This window comes from Apteryx rowi, unplaced genomic scaffold (genome assembly GCF_003343035.1).
Source record: "Apteryx rowi isolate R43461 unplaced genomic scaffold, aptRow1 scaffold_734, whole genome shotgun sequence".
Lineage (NCBI taxonomy): Eukaryota > Metazoa > Chordata > Aves > Apterygiformes > Apterygidae > Apteryx > Apteryx rowi.
In genome coordinates, this window is record NW_020451021.1 from 269,668 (window position 1) to 283,180 (window position 13,513).

Here is a 13,513-nt window from a genome sequence, read left to right on the forward strand (position 1 = left end):
AAGGTTCACGCATAAGCAGCAGAGAGGAGGATGGGTCAAAACTGCAAGGAAAAAATGCTGTGCATTAGAGAGAGATCCACAGGAGGGTGGAGAAGGCAGGGCAAGTGGAGGGGTTGGGAGGAGGATGGATATGTTACACTGCAGGGCAAAGCTTTTTCTGTAGTCGATGGGTTACAACAGAGGAAACGCACTCAGGTGTCTCATAACTATAAAGGCCAAACCAACTTTCCCCAGGGGACCCCTGTTTCCTCCTGCAGCCTCTCCCAGTAGGGTTTTTCATTGTTTTTTTCCATTTTGTTTCAGTTTTCAACCTCACCTTTCACTGAATCTCCCTTTTCTAGTCAGTGTCATGTTATTACAACCTCCCAGGATGAGGCCTTGGGTGCTGACCTCTGCCTGAGGCCAGTGAAGCACAGAAATGCCTTCATTCCAGCTGCTGCTTCTTCTCAGTGCAGGTGGGGGAAACCCTGCCATATAAGGATCCTGTTAAGATGAGTGGGTCACCCTGCGAGACAGGTGCATCAGGCCTACAGTCTTTTGTCTCTTTTTTAATCCAGGAACCTCCCTTTTCTCCCCTTTTTGTGAGGCATCCAGAGCTTCTGCTGCTGCTTTGTGTGCATCTAGGGGTGCATGCAAGCAAACATGCCACTCCCTGCTCTTATTTACAGGAACAGCAGCCTTGGAAAGAAGGTACAGCTTCATTTTCAGCTGCCTTTCCACACTTCCCAGCTGCCTGGCTGGTCCCTGAGGGGCATCCACACAACCCTTTCTCCCACACATGGAAGCTGGTGGCATGGCTCAGCTCAGCAAAGGAGCAGCAAGGAGCTGGACTAGACATGCTCCAGCAGCAACGGATGTCCTCCCAGGGTGTCCTACTCTGATAAGGCTCATCATGTTATCTGGGCACACTCTTTGCTCCAGTCCCACTGACATCCTGCAATCCACAGAGGGTATTGCTAGGCTTTCTAGTCACCAGCCTGTCTTTTTCATCTCAAATCTGATGCCTACTGATGAAGCCCTTCAGGAGGAGGCTGCACTGCTGTGGAGAGAGACCTCCACAGCTGTTGTAAAGAAGGAGGAAAAAAAAAACTCCTGCTGCTTTTGTGTCTTTCAATTCTTTTTTTTTTTTTTTTTTACCTTTCTGGCCATTTAATTAATCTCTTGCTCTCTTTCTAATTTCTCCATAATTGTTTTCTTTTTTCCCCTCTTATTTGCTTTCTTCCAATAGACCTCCTCACCCTCACAACACACCAACTCCCTTTGGCATGATCTGGAGGAAAGAAAAGTTCATGCAACTTCCTTTTGTCCACAGCAGTGTTTATACCTGCACAGCACCTTTTCAGGTTAGGGCTGAAATCTCTGCCCATATCTCAGCAACTGCTCAAAGCGGGTCAGGATTTCTTCAGGTCCTGAAATAGCCAAATTCATTAGACCTCTGAATGAGGTTCTTTTTCTTTTCTCCTTCTAAACTTAAAACAGTGAAGACGCTGCTGTGGAGTCCCTTGAGCCTCACATTTATTCCCCTGCTAGAGCAGGATGTTGCAGATGCAAGTGCATGGTCTGATTCTGGTTCAACACTACCAAGTCACTGCTTTCTTCTACACCAGAAGGGATGTCCCTAAAGATGCTCTGTCTCTGTGCATTAGCCCAGCCCTTGTTTAGGCAGGACAGTAAAGCCCAGCCAGCACTCAGGCATTGATTAATCTGCCCAGACTGTGCTAAATATTGTTATTTTATTATTATATATATAACATATATATATTGTATTATAATATTATATATTTTATATATATAATATATATTATGTCTTTTTATTATTATATAACTTTCAGAATGTGAAAACCTGACCCTAAGGGAACAGCCTGTTAAGTAACCAAGGCATTTCACATGGGCCTGCAAAGCCTGCTGTCAGGTGGAAATGACCTCTGATTGCTGTCTGGCTGGATTGCACTTACCCCAGGACCTTACAAGCAAAAGACTCTCTCCCATACAGTGACCTCAAACCAGCCCTCCCTCTATATTATTATTTGTATGGGAGGACACCTTAAGGAACTGCTCAGGAAATATGGTCACACTTAACGAAAAGGAGTCCTTGCATTTAATAGCTACAGAAGAAATCTAGCCAGTAGAAGGTCTGTAAGCCATTTTTCTGAATATTCATGATCAGATTCTTCTGGCTTACCTGCAAGAAGGGCATCTCCAGTTCACAGAGACAAGGAGCATCTGCATGCAGCATTCATGCTGAGTGCAATTATCTCACACAGCACTGGCCTTGAGCTCCTCTGTCAGCATGACTCACTCATGCACAGCAGAGAGCTGAAAAAAGATAAATAGAAAAGGTTGTTTTGCTTGTGCTTTGGAAAATGCTTGAATAAAAAAGAATTTTTTTTTTTTTAAAGAAGGAAAAAAAACACAGCACGTCATCACATCCCACGGACTCTGAGGCAACATTCTGCAGGGCCCCAAGAAGAAATAGTGTCTTTGTTTTTTTAAACTGGTGAGCTGGATTCAGCGAGGCGGGCCACATTCACCAGGCAGACCGGCACACTCCAACACATTGCAACACTTAATATTAAGTTTTTGACTGCTGGGATTCATGGCAGTGATTTATGGACTTCACTGCCTCCGGGATGCTCACTGGGAGTTAAATGCCTGGAGATGGGAAAGCCACCTAGGCTCATGAGAGGGATGGAGAAAGAGAGAAAAGGGAAAGAAGAGTTAGCGCCAACAGCAATCTAGGATTTAGGGCACTCATCTAGGAGTGAGACAACTGTCATGCAGTCCCCACTCTGAAATACTGGCTAATGATGTTACAAATGCAAGGGCTTCGATTTCAGGGACTGAGAAAACCCAAACTTGAACACCCAAGATTCTGGGTATCAAAACACTCACCTAGTAGAGACAGGTCAAAGTCCCTTGAGGCAGAAGAAGGACTTGACACTGCATTTCTGACAGCCTCCATGAGCACCCTCTCAGCTAGGCTATGGGTTAAAAATGGGGTAAAAAATTTAATGTGGGCAAAACCAAGGTCTCAGATGCCCTGAAGCCTGGTCCCAGCAAGCAAGGTAGGGGAAAACTGATCCAGTAAAACTGCATGGGGCACATATCTAGCTGCAGCACATTTTTGAAACCCTACTAGCACAAACCTACTGTAGGTTTCCAAGCAAAACAAAGGTGTGATGTTAACATGAACTAGTATTTGGGTCCTTCTGCAGAATTTCCCTTGCCACTTCACTACATCCTCCCAGCAAACACCCAGCAAAAGAGACAGAAAAAAACAGTAAAATCAGGAGTGGAATGGTCTGACCAAAAGGTGCTAGCATTTACTGCAGAACGCTATCACATGCATGTATTTTTAAACATGAGAAAAGATATACATCTACTCTTAAAGTAACATTTTAATAATCAAGCATCCTCTGACTTCCAGTCATCACAACTATATGTTTTAGGCAGGAGTTGCCACAATGGGAATGATTCAAGTTCCAGCCTGTTCAGCACCCAGAGGCTCCATAGGAAGGTGCATAATATGAATATTTGCCTAACCTTGGCTCTGATGTGTTACCTTCACTGTTCTGTGCTTGGAGAGCACCTTCAAATTGCTGATTTTCCCAGAATGGAGGAAATTTTCAGAATGACTCAGAGTCTTGAGCTTTCTACTTTGCTAAATCTCAGGTCAGCTTTAACCAGAACCCCACTGACTAAAAGCTTATGTATTTTTGTTGCTAACTAATGAGGAGTGCAGTTGTCAATAAGATATACAAGGTTCACACTCTGCCCCAGTGTGATTAGCAATAAGCCAAATAGCACTGTGCCAGCAGCTAGAAGCTTGCATCTAAAAGGCTGAAAAGGAAATGTCTCTGCCTTCTTCTTCAACAGCAGAGTGAGGCCCAAAGAAGAGGCAAGTGTCTCCATCCAGCTTGGATATTTTGACCTGTGCAGCCCTCTCTTCTTGGTAGGACAGAAAGTATCCCCTGGGATTCAAAATGCGCAGGGTTGTCACAGGCCTGGATGCACATGGTAACCTGTAATGAGCCTAGAAGGCTCGAGGTGGGGTTAGAGGAGAGACTTCTGTATCCAAACTTGAGCAGACTGAGGGAGAAGAGGAACCACTGAAAAGGTGGTCCATTTCTCTGGTGAAAAAGCAGAAGTGACAGGGAGCAGAGCTTGCAGGCAGCACCTTTGAACAGCCAGCCTCAGAGTCAGCTAGGATTTTCAATAACCAATTTTATTGAACTAGGCCAACACATTCATAAATAAATAAGTAAATAAATAACAACTGCTCTGAAGTGTTACATGAATTTGTGTGCTAAGAATGGAACATGGCAACAAGATCCGTCAGGACCAGATCTAGCACAAGCTATGAACTTCAGAAGTAGGGAGGCAATCATCAGGGAAACAAAGAGTCCTCAGCCAAGCAAGACAACCTACTCCTACTGAAATCAATGACTGCTTCTTTTCACTTAGTCCTCTTTTCCCTCTACCCCTCCACCCATAAATTCAGTGGAAGGCCAAGTATTGAATAAGGCACTGTTTGAATCATGTTTAAACCACAACTTGCACTGTACCCTGTACAGGAGCAAGACTAAAATCTTTATGTGAACAAGAGCTACAGGATCAAACTCACAGACATCAGCTAGCACATCCCATTTCCAGGTTTCAGAAACAGAAGCCTCAAGCTTTACTTACAGGAGTATCTTGCTGAATGTGCAATTTCTAACAAAAAGAGCAAAACTCTCAGGGACCAGCTTTTGAAATAACTCAGAAGCACTACTGGCAAGAAGGATGGAATATTTATTTCAGATCATTTTCTAGAGTTATCTACTTTTTGGCAACAGACAAATATTCAGGACTAGGAACATGTTTTAAAGACTGTTGCCTCCCGTCAGTGAAGCCACGGCATGCTCCACTGGCTGCATCAGAATGCCACACTTGTCTGAAAAGGGGCACTATGTGGAAAAATGACAAATACACTTGAAACAAATAATTATTCTTGCAAATTGGCAACTGTGTGCATTAATATTAGAGGGGGGAAAAAAAAGGGTAACAAGACTGAAGTGCTTCAAATGGCTCAGCAGAGAGTGCTTGCAGCCCATTCCTCTATCCCAGCTTCCTGGCTCCCTCTTCCCAAACAGCTGACCTCTGGCCATTAGCCACAGTGAAGTTCAGGAATGATCTGCAAAAGCTCCAGAAGCTCCAAAACAGGACAACCATTTCTCTTCACTGATCCCTGCACAGACCTTCCTGCCTGAATACTTTTAGTACAAGCAGATAGCTTGTGCTAAAAAATAAAGCAAACTCCTTTTACAGTTGGCATAAATTATTGTGCTTATTGAAAGTCCTGTAGCTTAGAAATCGTATACGTATGTCTGTGCATTGATGGCTTGAGTATGCTGATAGAGTAACACAAAGAAGTTTCTACTGCTGCTGCTCAGGCTATATTTACACAAAAAGGTACTAGTTAAGAAATGATTTGTCCTCTCAAAACCTACAGGTAAATGCTGGCTTGTGCTAAAAATGGGAAAGAATTCCAGAAACATCGGCATCTATGGAAATGGCCCTCTTTTCTGCTCTTTAAACATCCCTGCCCAAGATAAGGTGTCTGCCACCCTACAGAGACTGTTCAGCCTGACATGTCTGGATCCACCAGAAAATTACAGTTTTGCAGTAGCATGGCCAGCCATTCCTCCCAAATATCCATTCTGGGTGGATCCACTCCCTGACCTGCAAGGTCATTTTTATTTTATTTTATTTTTTTTTTTAAGCAGCATTTGCAACTCTGTTTAGGACAAAGGGGAAAGCAGGAATGGAGGTCTTCTTCCCCACTGCCTTTGTCCTGCAGCAGAATCACACTGTAGTGTCAGCACTCACATTACAATACCTCATTATCAGGCAACTGGGAGCTTATAACTTAGAGGACAAATGTCAGCCATTGACAATCCAAACGTGAGCCTTCGGTGAACTGTATTATCCTCACCTTCAGGACAAAACTGGCATCTGAATCTGACTTCTCAAAGGCATAGCTGAGCTTGGGGGAAGGGCAGTTTTGGTGTCCGTATGTCCAGCACAGGGGTGAGGGAGAAAACTTCAAGCCTGCGCTGACTGCAGAGACCAGCCTTACAGGCTAGTTCATTTACAGGTTTGGTGGCTAAACACAGAGTGACATGTCTTTGCAATGGCTTTCTGTGCTTGGGAAATGCATTGCCCTCTTCTGTGCACTTTGCAAGGGGCATCCTTGCCTGGAAATCCTATTGTGGCATTACTATTTCATCTGCAGCAACAGCAGCTGTGTGAATTTTATTAGCAAAGGCTTTCAGGCTTTAATAGTTTCCACTGAGAGAAGAAAAAAAAAAAAGGCAAAAGAAAACAACAAGGCTGTGAAGTGGTTTGCTGCATTCGTGTTCTGCACACCATATGCACACACACTGGCAGGCAGCATGGCAGCCGGGACTTTACTCATGACRTGAGTTGTGGTCAGTAGAGGAAGCAAAAAAAAGGAACTCGGGGTTTCTATTAATCGAATGGGGGTATTAGCTTACAGGAATCTAGGATGTATTGCTGCAGATTTACATACAAGGCAGAGATGTGTGCTTCGGAGATATGTAGCAGATCACCAAGAACACGCAGTCCTGGAAACTGAAAGCAGCTTCCAAGAAGTGTCGAAAGTCCGAACTGCTATTGCTCAGCATTTTCTAGGCCAGTAAGGAAGAACTGCACTTGCTTTCTTGCCCCTCTGGGATGTTTCAGGTGTGAGATATGGTTCCCTTGAGAGAAAAGATAAAATCAAAGATAAAACCAAACAGTCAAGAGTTAACACTACAGACCAACAGGGCCATGTTTCCACACGCAACAGGGATCGTGCTGTCCAGCTCCCTGGGTGAGGTGTCTCCTGATCCCTTCTACTCACCTGACCCTTGAAGAGCCCAAGAATGTGAAAGGAAGAGAATAGACCCAACTTGGCTGCTTGGCTGCTGATTTAAGGAAAGCCTATACAAACCCTTGACCTCCCCCCAGCACAATTAGACTTTTCTTTAGATGCTAAGAAGGTTCAGAAGGTTTTCCTTTCTCTAAATATTTCATCATAAGCACCTCCTCTTTTCCTTCCCATTGGGGTTAACAATTATACCTGGGAGAAACTAGCATGATTTCTCTTGAGGATCACTGTGTTCAGAAACTGATTTATTTGTTTGGAATGGCCAGGGGTCCTTACAGCCAGAATTCTCCTCTTTGGAAATCCCCCCAAATTTTCCTGAATTTTGTTAGGAAAAAAAACAGCAGCGCTTTTTCCAAGAACTAGTGCCACTTTCTGTAGGATCTTCATGCTTTCTGACTAATATAGCACTTCCTGCTCCATAATAAAGAAAGGCAGTCACTCATTCTCATAGCAGTTCTGTGGTTCAGTCCAAAATATAGTTGCTTTCTTAGTGATGACAGGAAGCCTGGAGCAGTTTTCCTTCCTTTTTTACTTACTGAGAGATCATTTAATGCAATTGTTCACCTTGAAAAGGAGTCCAGCTTGAAGAATAAAAGCTGTCAGGCAAAGCTAATCCTGAAGCCAAAATGATGCCAAAACTGGGATCAATATCAGCTACAGATATTTATTATTTGTATTGCAAACCATGAGTCAGTTTGGGGATGTCACCACCTCTCCAGCTTGCCACTGCAAAAACACAACATGAAAGTGGTGTTTTTTCCTCTCTGATGAGTTTACAACCTTTATCTGTAGAGGATCTTAAAATGATCATAAAGGGCCACAGATGGACAATAAGGCAATGTTCACACACCAGTTAGGTTTGGCACTGATTAAGGGCTAGGGTTGAGAAAAAACAGCAGAGAAGCTCAACAAGCTATTTTCATTATCTCAGCCTCAGATTGGCCAGGGAACCAGCTCATCTCACACTGCTTCCACAGGAACCTCAGGATCACGAGCCATCTCAGGCACTTCCACCTCAAACCCCAAACTCAGTCCTTACCTACTAGGCTTTGAGATGGGGAAGGGTGGAAGGGAGTCAGTTTGAAAGAGGAAACCCTTATTCTTTCATCTCTAACATTTCAGACCATACAGATCCAATGCTCCGGCTTTGTTTTTGTCTCTAATTATATGTGAAACCCAAGACCAGGAAACCAGAGTTATTTCAGGAAAACTTAACAACAGCTTCCCCAAGCACCCTCCACAACTAGAGTAGTCCACTACCTCTTTCTATGAGTGCCTGTTAAGGAAAATGGTTGGCTCATACAGTTGTCATGTATAAAGCATTAAAACCCCATTCCCTACAGATGGAGAGGGACATTGTACATCTAGAACAATGACTTATTCAACACTGATTCCTTTACTACGACAGCTTTCCTTTGCTGCAAATGATTATCTCATAGCATATATCACCAAAGTACAGGTGTTTTCTCCCAATGTCCTGGCCAAACTCCAATGATTACATTCCCTCTACCTAAATTCCCCTCTGCAGGTTCAGCCAAACACAATCATCAGTCTCCTTTGCCAAAGTGTTCTCCTGTGCAGTGTAAAGCAGCTGACACACTTCACACCAGAAGCAGCTGCATTTAAGTGGCAGGGAAACTGACTTGTGTTGCAGGAGGGAGAGAGTCTGTAAAGCAGGATCAGATCCCTCAAAGTAAGAGGCAGTTTTGAAGGGCAAGACATTGAGCTTTACACCCTTCATGCTGTGCTCCTTCCCCACCAAAGGTACCAGAGTGTCTCAATGAGTACTGAACCCCATCAGGATGTGCTGCTGAAGGAGTACCAGCCAGGTCAGGGCCAGGGCCAGGGCCAGGAAGCATAAGGGAAAGGGCTAGGATAGAGAATTGGCAAGGGCAGGACCCTTCACTGATGGGGACAGAGATTTTTAGGTCTGAGCTTGAGTGGGTGGGAGGAGGAGTCATGCATAGAGCCAAACCTGGGAGCTCGGGTACCAGGAGAGACAGCAGCAGCTGTAGGGAGCCCAGCTTGCTGAAGGTGATTTTTTAACAGTCCATTCAGGAAGCAGCTATGATTTCAACAGCCAGTTCTGCAAAACAGGACTGAAGTGCCTCTAGCACAGCCCTAGCCCTAACAGCATCTGAGCTGGCCCCAAGACTCCCCTGACCCTGCTCTGCATTTAAAATGAATTCCAAGAAGCATTATAATCTGGACAAAATGGAACAGAATTAGATTTAGGAGAGAGTAACTAAGGTGACTGCCCAGGGCCCTGTGCTGGAGGGAAGCCTCACTAATCCAAATCAGACAGCAGCAAAAGTCAGCCCCTCTGAGGGGAGCAGGAGAGAAGTGACCAAGCCCTGCCTTTGCCCTGTACCCACAGAGTTTAACGCTGGCTGTGCTGCAAGAAAAATGGAGCTAGGTCAACATACGGGTGGGAGGCAAGGAACAAAGACCCCACGCAGCATAACAGTGAGGTGACTTCAACATTTACAGGCTCGCTGCAAGCAGGGGGTGAAGAGAAGTCAAGTTTTGTGTAAGAAGGCTGTAAATTTCCTGTTCGAATCTATACGTCATGTTTCCCAGAAGCAAAGTTGCTATTTTCAAAGTCGTTTGGACTGATGTACGGGACAGTGCCTCCGTGACTAGAATCTGGTGCTGAATGGCTGGATGCCACGTTTGCAGGCACCACAGACAACTTCAGCCTAACTTTAGTATGAATAACTCTGAATAAGCAAAACTGGTTTTCAAAACCTCTTAGGGTCAGCGATATGCTCCAGGGCACATCCCACCAACTCCTGGAGCAAAAAAAAAGATATCAAAGAGTGGGAGAAGGGCACCACCACCACCTGCTTAACTAACACTGGAGATGTGCTCCACCAAACAATCATCCTCTAGAGACACAGAAGATGCCTGGGGCAAAACTAGCTCTGGGATCATACCCCAGAACTCATGAGAGAGGAGACGTATTGAGAGCTGCGAGCAAAAGCGAAGACATACCGGTTTCAGTTCTAGCCACAAGAACTGGGTGAACCTGAACCTGACCCAAATTACATGAAGATATTTGCATCACAGTGAAAACACTCTGCTGCAACAGAGGCTGGTGTCCCGCCTTCTTCACCCCGCCCTCTCCATGGCTTTCTGGAAAAAGATTTCTGTAGCACACAGCTTTACTCAACCCACCGCTTCCTCATTCATCCCCTGCTACTTCTCCATGCAGGGTTGTACCAGCTCAGCCCTAGCCCATGGGCCCAGGATCCCAGCCTCAAGAAGAAAGGAAGGACTCCAGTGCAGTACTTTCACTCTTGCAGTGAGTGTGTGGGGAGCATACACTAAGGAGAAAACTGCTTCTCTTCCCAGTTAGGAGGCAATATAAACTGCCAGGGAGGACAGCATGAACTTCCCAAAGGGAAAGGACACCCTGCATGCACCCAGGCTGGGAAGAGCAGCTGGTAAAGGCAGGAGCCACCCCCCAGCTTCTTCTCTCCCTCCTTCCAATCTCTTCCTGCATTCTCCCCTTTTTCACAGAAAACTCTCCTGGGTTAGGTTTCCCAGACCTGGCCTCCTGAGTTCCCTCCACAAGCAATTACTTTGATATACCCCCTTCCTTCAAGGACTTGTCACCAGGACCTTCTGGGGAAAAAAAGTAACTATGTGACATTTCCTTTCCATATATGTTACTTCTCCCCCCACCCCCCCACAGAGGATAAGGAAATACTCTGAAATACACTCAGCTACTTGTGTTTTCAGTAGTAGATTAAAAAAATTGTTCTGCAAATCTTATCTCAGTGAAAGTACATTCATTGTGAAACTTCAATTTCAAGAGAAAGATTTCTGCGCTGAGAGGGAAATGAAGTGGAACCTGAAATGAAGTGTCCTGTTTGACGTGCTGCTAACAGGTGTCTACGGTCGTTACACTGTATCTCACTGTAGATTATGCAAGTGATGGCTGAGAGGATGTTGAAAGTGTGCACTGCAGAGAGGGAGAGTGCTCCCAATGCTGGACTTTGAGCTGGTACAGTCAGCAGAGCTCTTTTCAGTTACCAGGGCCTGTCTGATTTAACCCACGGCACAGTTGGTCTTTACTGCTGTGTGCTACTCCTGGCACAGTGGGGACAGAAACCCCAACATTATGTCAGTAGTCACGCTCTCTCAACAATACTGTTGGGCTGGCCACTCTTTAGCACTATTATCTCATTTTCCCCGGAAAACGGCAAGTGTTTTTCCTACCAGGTTGGTCACCAGACCCCAAGGGAAAAAGCACCTGCTGCCCCTGCTGAGAGAGACATGCAGGTAGGGTCTTCTGAAGAAGGACAGGGTCCAATGAGCACAGCAGAAGAAGAAAAGTGTGATATAACAAGAGCAGGCTTGCTTTGTTTTCCTGCTTCCTGGTATCACAGTGGTGGTTATTAAATTGAACCACACCAAATCATGTCTTTCAGATGTGTGCTTATATCCCCCTTTCTGCCATACCCTACTGTAGGCAGATGCCCCTTGCTTATAAGAAAGAAGAAGGAATAGGCCATACATCAAACCAACCTAAGACAGGTGAGACCCAAATCCCTATCCTGCAGCACACTTCTTCCACAACCTCAAAAATAATCTACAGGAAACAGGCCATGGGCCATCAGAGCAGCTCCCATGCTGCTTTGGCAGGTGTCTGCCTTCCCCTTCCCCAGCACAGGGTTGTGAGGTATCACTGGAGTTCATACCAAAAAAACAGTATATGGAGATACCTTAAATTCCACCCCCGCAAAGCTGTCCTTGACTTCTGTGTGGTGCTCAACTCAAGCTCCACAGCCCAAGCATGCTTGGAGACCCCACGACACTAGGCCATACACCAAGTGCACTTGTGCATCTTCAACCCCATCCTCCCTGCCTAGTCTTCTTCTACAGTCATTCTTCATTTGCAGCGCTTGACCGAGACAAGGAAAGAGGCTGTTCTCCCTGGTGGTTTACATCCTCTGCAGCTCTGCCCTCTTCGTTAGCATTACTACCCGCACCAGAGAATGCCGTGCTCCCCCTCCATATGAAGAAATGGTTTTGGTGGCTGACACTTTTAGAGAAGAGAAGAGATAAAGCTAAGGGTTCTCCCTAGGCCTGAGAACTGATAGCATTTTGAATAGTCCAAGAGTAACTTCTGGAATGGTGGCTGCTAAGCCTGGGAGCTGCCAGGGAGAGCAGGCAGGCAGGCTGCTTTTGGAAAGAGGCAGCAGCCTAGCTTTGGTCATGGTCCCCAACGAGGACTGGTGGCTGTGGGGGAGTCACTCTGCAGAATATGCTCTGCCCATACAGAGGGAAAGGAACAAGTCTTCTCTCAGAACCAGGCAGTATTGCAGGCCCCTGGCTCCCGACCGCTTGGGGCAACAGGCTCTGTTTTTTGATACTACTGCATTATAAATAAGGACCTCAAAGGGAATATCACAAGGATGACCACACTCAGGAGTGTGAGGCATGTTCAAAAATCGCATCAAGTGAAGGAAGCCATACAAATGCCTCAGACACCAGAGATGTGTCCCTCACTAGGATGGGCTAACCCTGAGAGATTCAGTCACTGCTACAATGAATCGTTCTTAAATGTTCTCTTTGTTGGCAAGTAGTAGTAATGCTGCTCAATGCTGCCTCATGTAAGCAGAGTCACAGCCCAGTCCAGGCTGTGGGAGAGAGGCAGGAAGAAGGGGGCATGGGAGCCTGTCAGCACCGATGCCCAGATGGGGAAGCGAGCAGACTTAAATTAGGAAACTAGAGCAACTCTTACTGTATTGTTGTGTTTCTGCTTGTGCAAAGAGGAGGAAATGTAAAGTCTGTCTTGCAGACCGACTTGTCCCTGACTGCAGGAGATCCTGCAGAGCCCCCCTTGCCCTTCTCTCCTCCTTGGACCCCTGGCGCTAACTATGCAGATGCAGTGGCTGGGTCACCTGTGGTACCTTTGCTGAATACAGCTCCATTTACTTGGAAAAAAGTACATAGACATTTTTGATAAAGCTGCCAAGACATCCCTGTGCCAACCATGATAATGAATTACAGTGGCTTTGCTCTCTTACCTTTTATATAAATGGCAAAACTTCCCATCATGGCATAGCCACCAGCTTCACAAGCTTCACTGACCAGCATTCCTACAGTGTTTGGTCCTTCCTTTCACTCTTCTTTCAATGAAATGATAATACACGGTCGATTTCTTACAGGGCTTGGCACAGGCTGTTGGACATATGATCTTAGTAAAGATTTTGAAAAATAACTTCCTGTGAGTCAGAGCCACATGATTTTGCCTAGTCTCCCATCCCCACCCCAGCATTGTCCTCCAGCCTTGTGTGCCAGTGTCAGAGCGAGTCACCTCTCAGGCCACAAGAAATGTCTAAAGAAACTACAGTGGTGGTGATGGCAGCTATTTCCTAGCTCAGGAAGCACAAACTCATGGGCTTTTTTCATGGTGAACAGCTGCTTCCTCACTTGGGCTGAAGAAAGTTCTTCCAAAGCTTTTCTTTTTAACTTCTGTAGCAAAACAAAATGAAAAACAGAGACAAATGTGTGAGGCTGCCTTTGATTTTCTTCAGTGGCAGCAACCGACCAAAAAAAAAAAAGAGGAAA

The 13,513-nt window shown here is 45.5% G+C and overlaps 1 long non-coding RNA gene across 1 annotated transcript in view; it reads right to left on the reverse strand.

The window, feature by feature from the left end:
- Positions 1-13,105, reverse strand: part of LOC112976485 — a 48,188-nt gene extending 35,083 nt beyond the window's left edge. The window contains exons 1-2 of the long non-coding RNA XR_003257036.1: positions 12,970-13,105; positions 2,183-2,316 (exon numbers count right to left, since the gene is read on the reverse strand). This is a non-coding gene — a long non-coding RNA (uncharacterized LOC112976485). The remainder of the gene's footprint in view (positions 1-2,182; positions 2,317-12,969) is intronic.
- Positions 13,106-13,513: the final 408 nt, after the last annotated feature.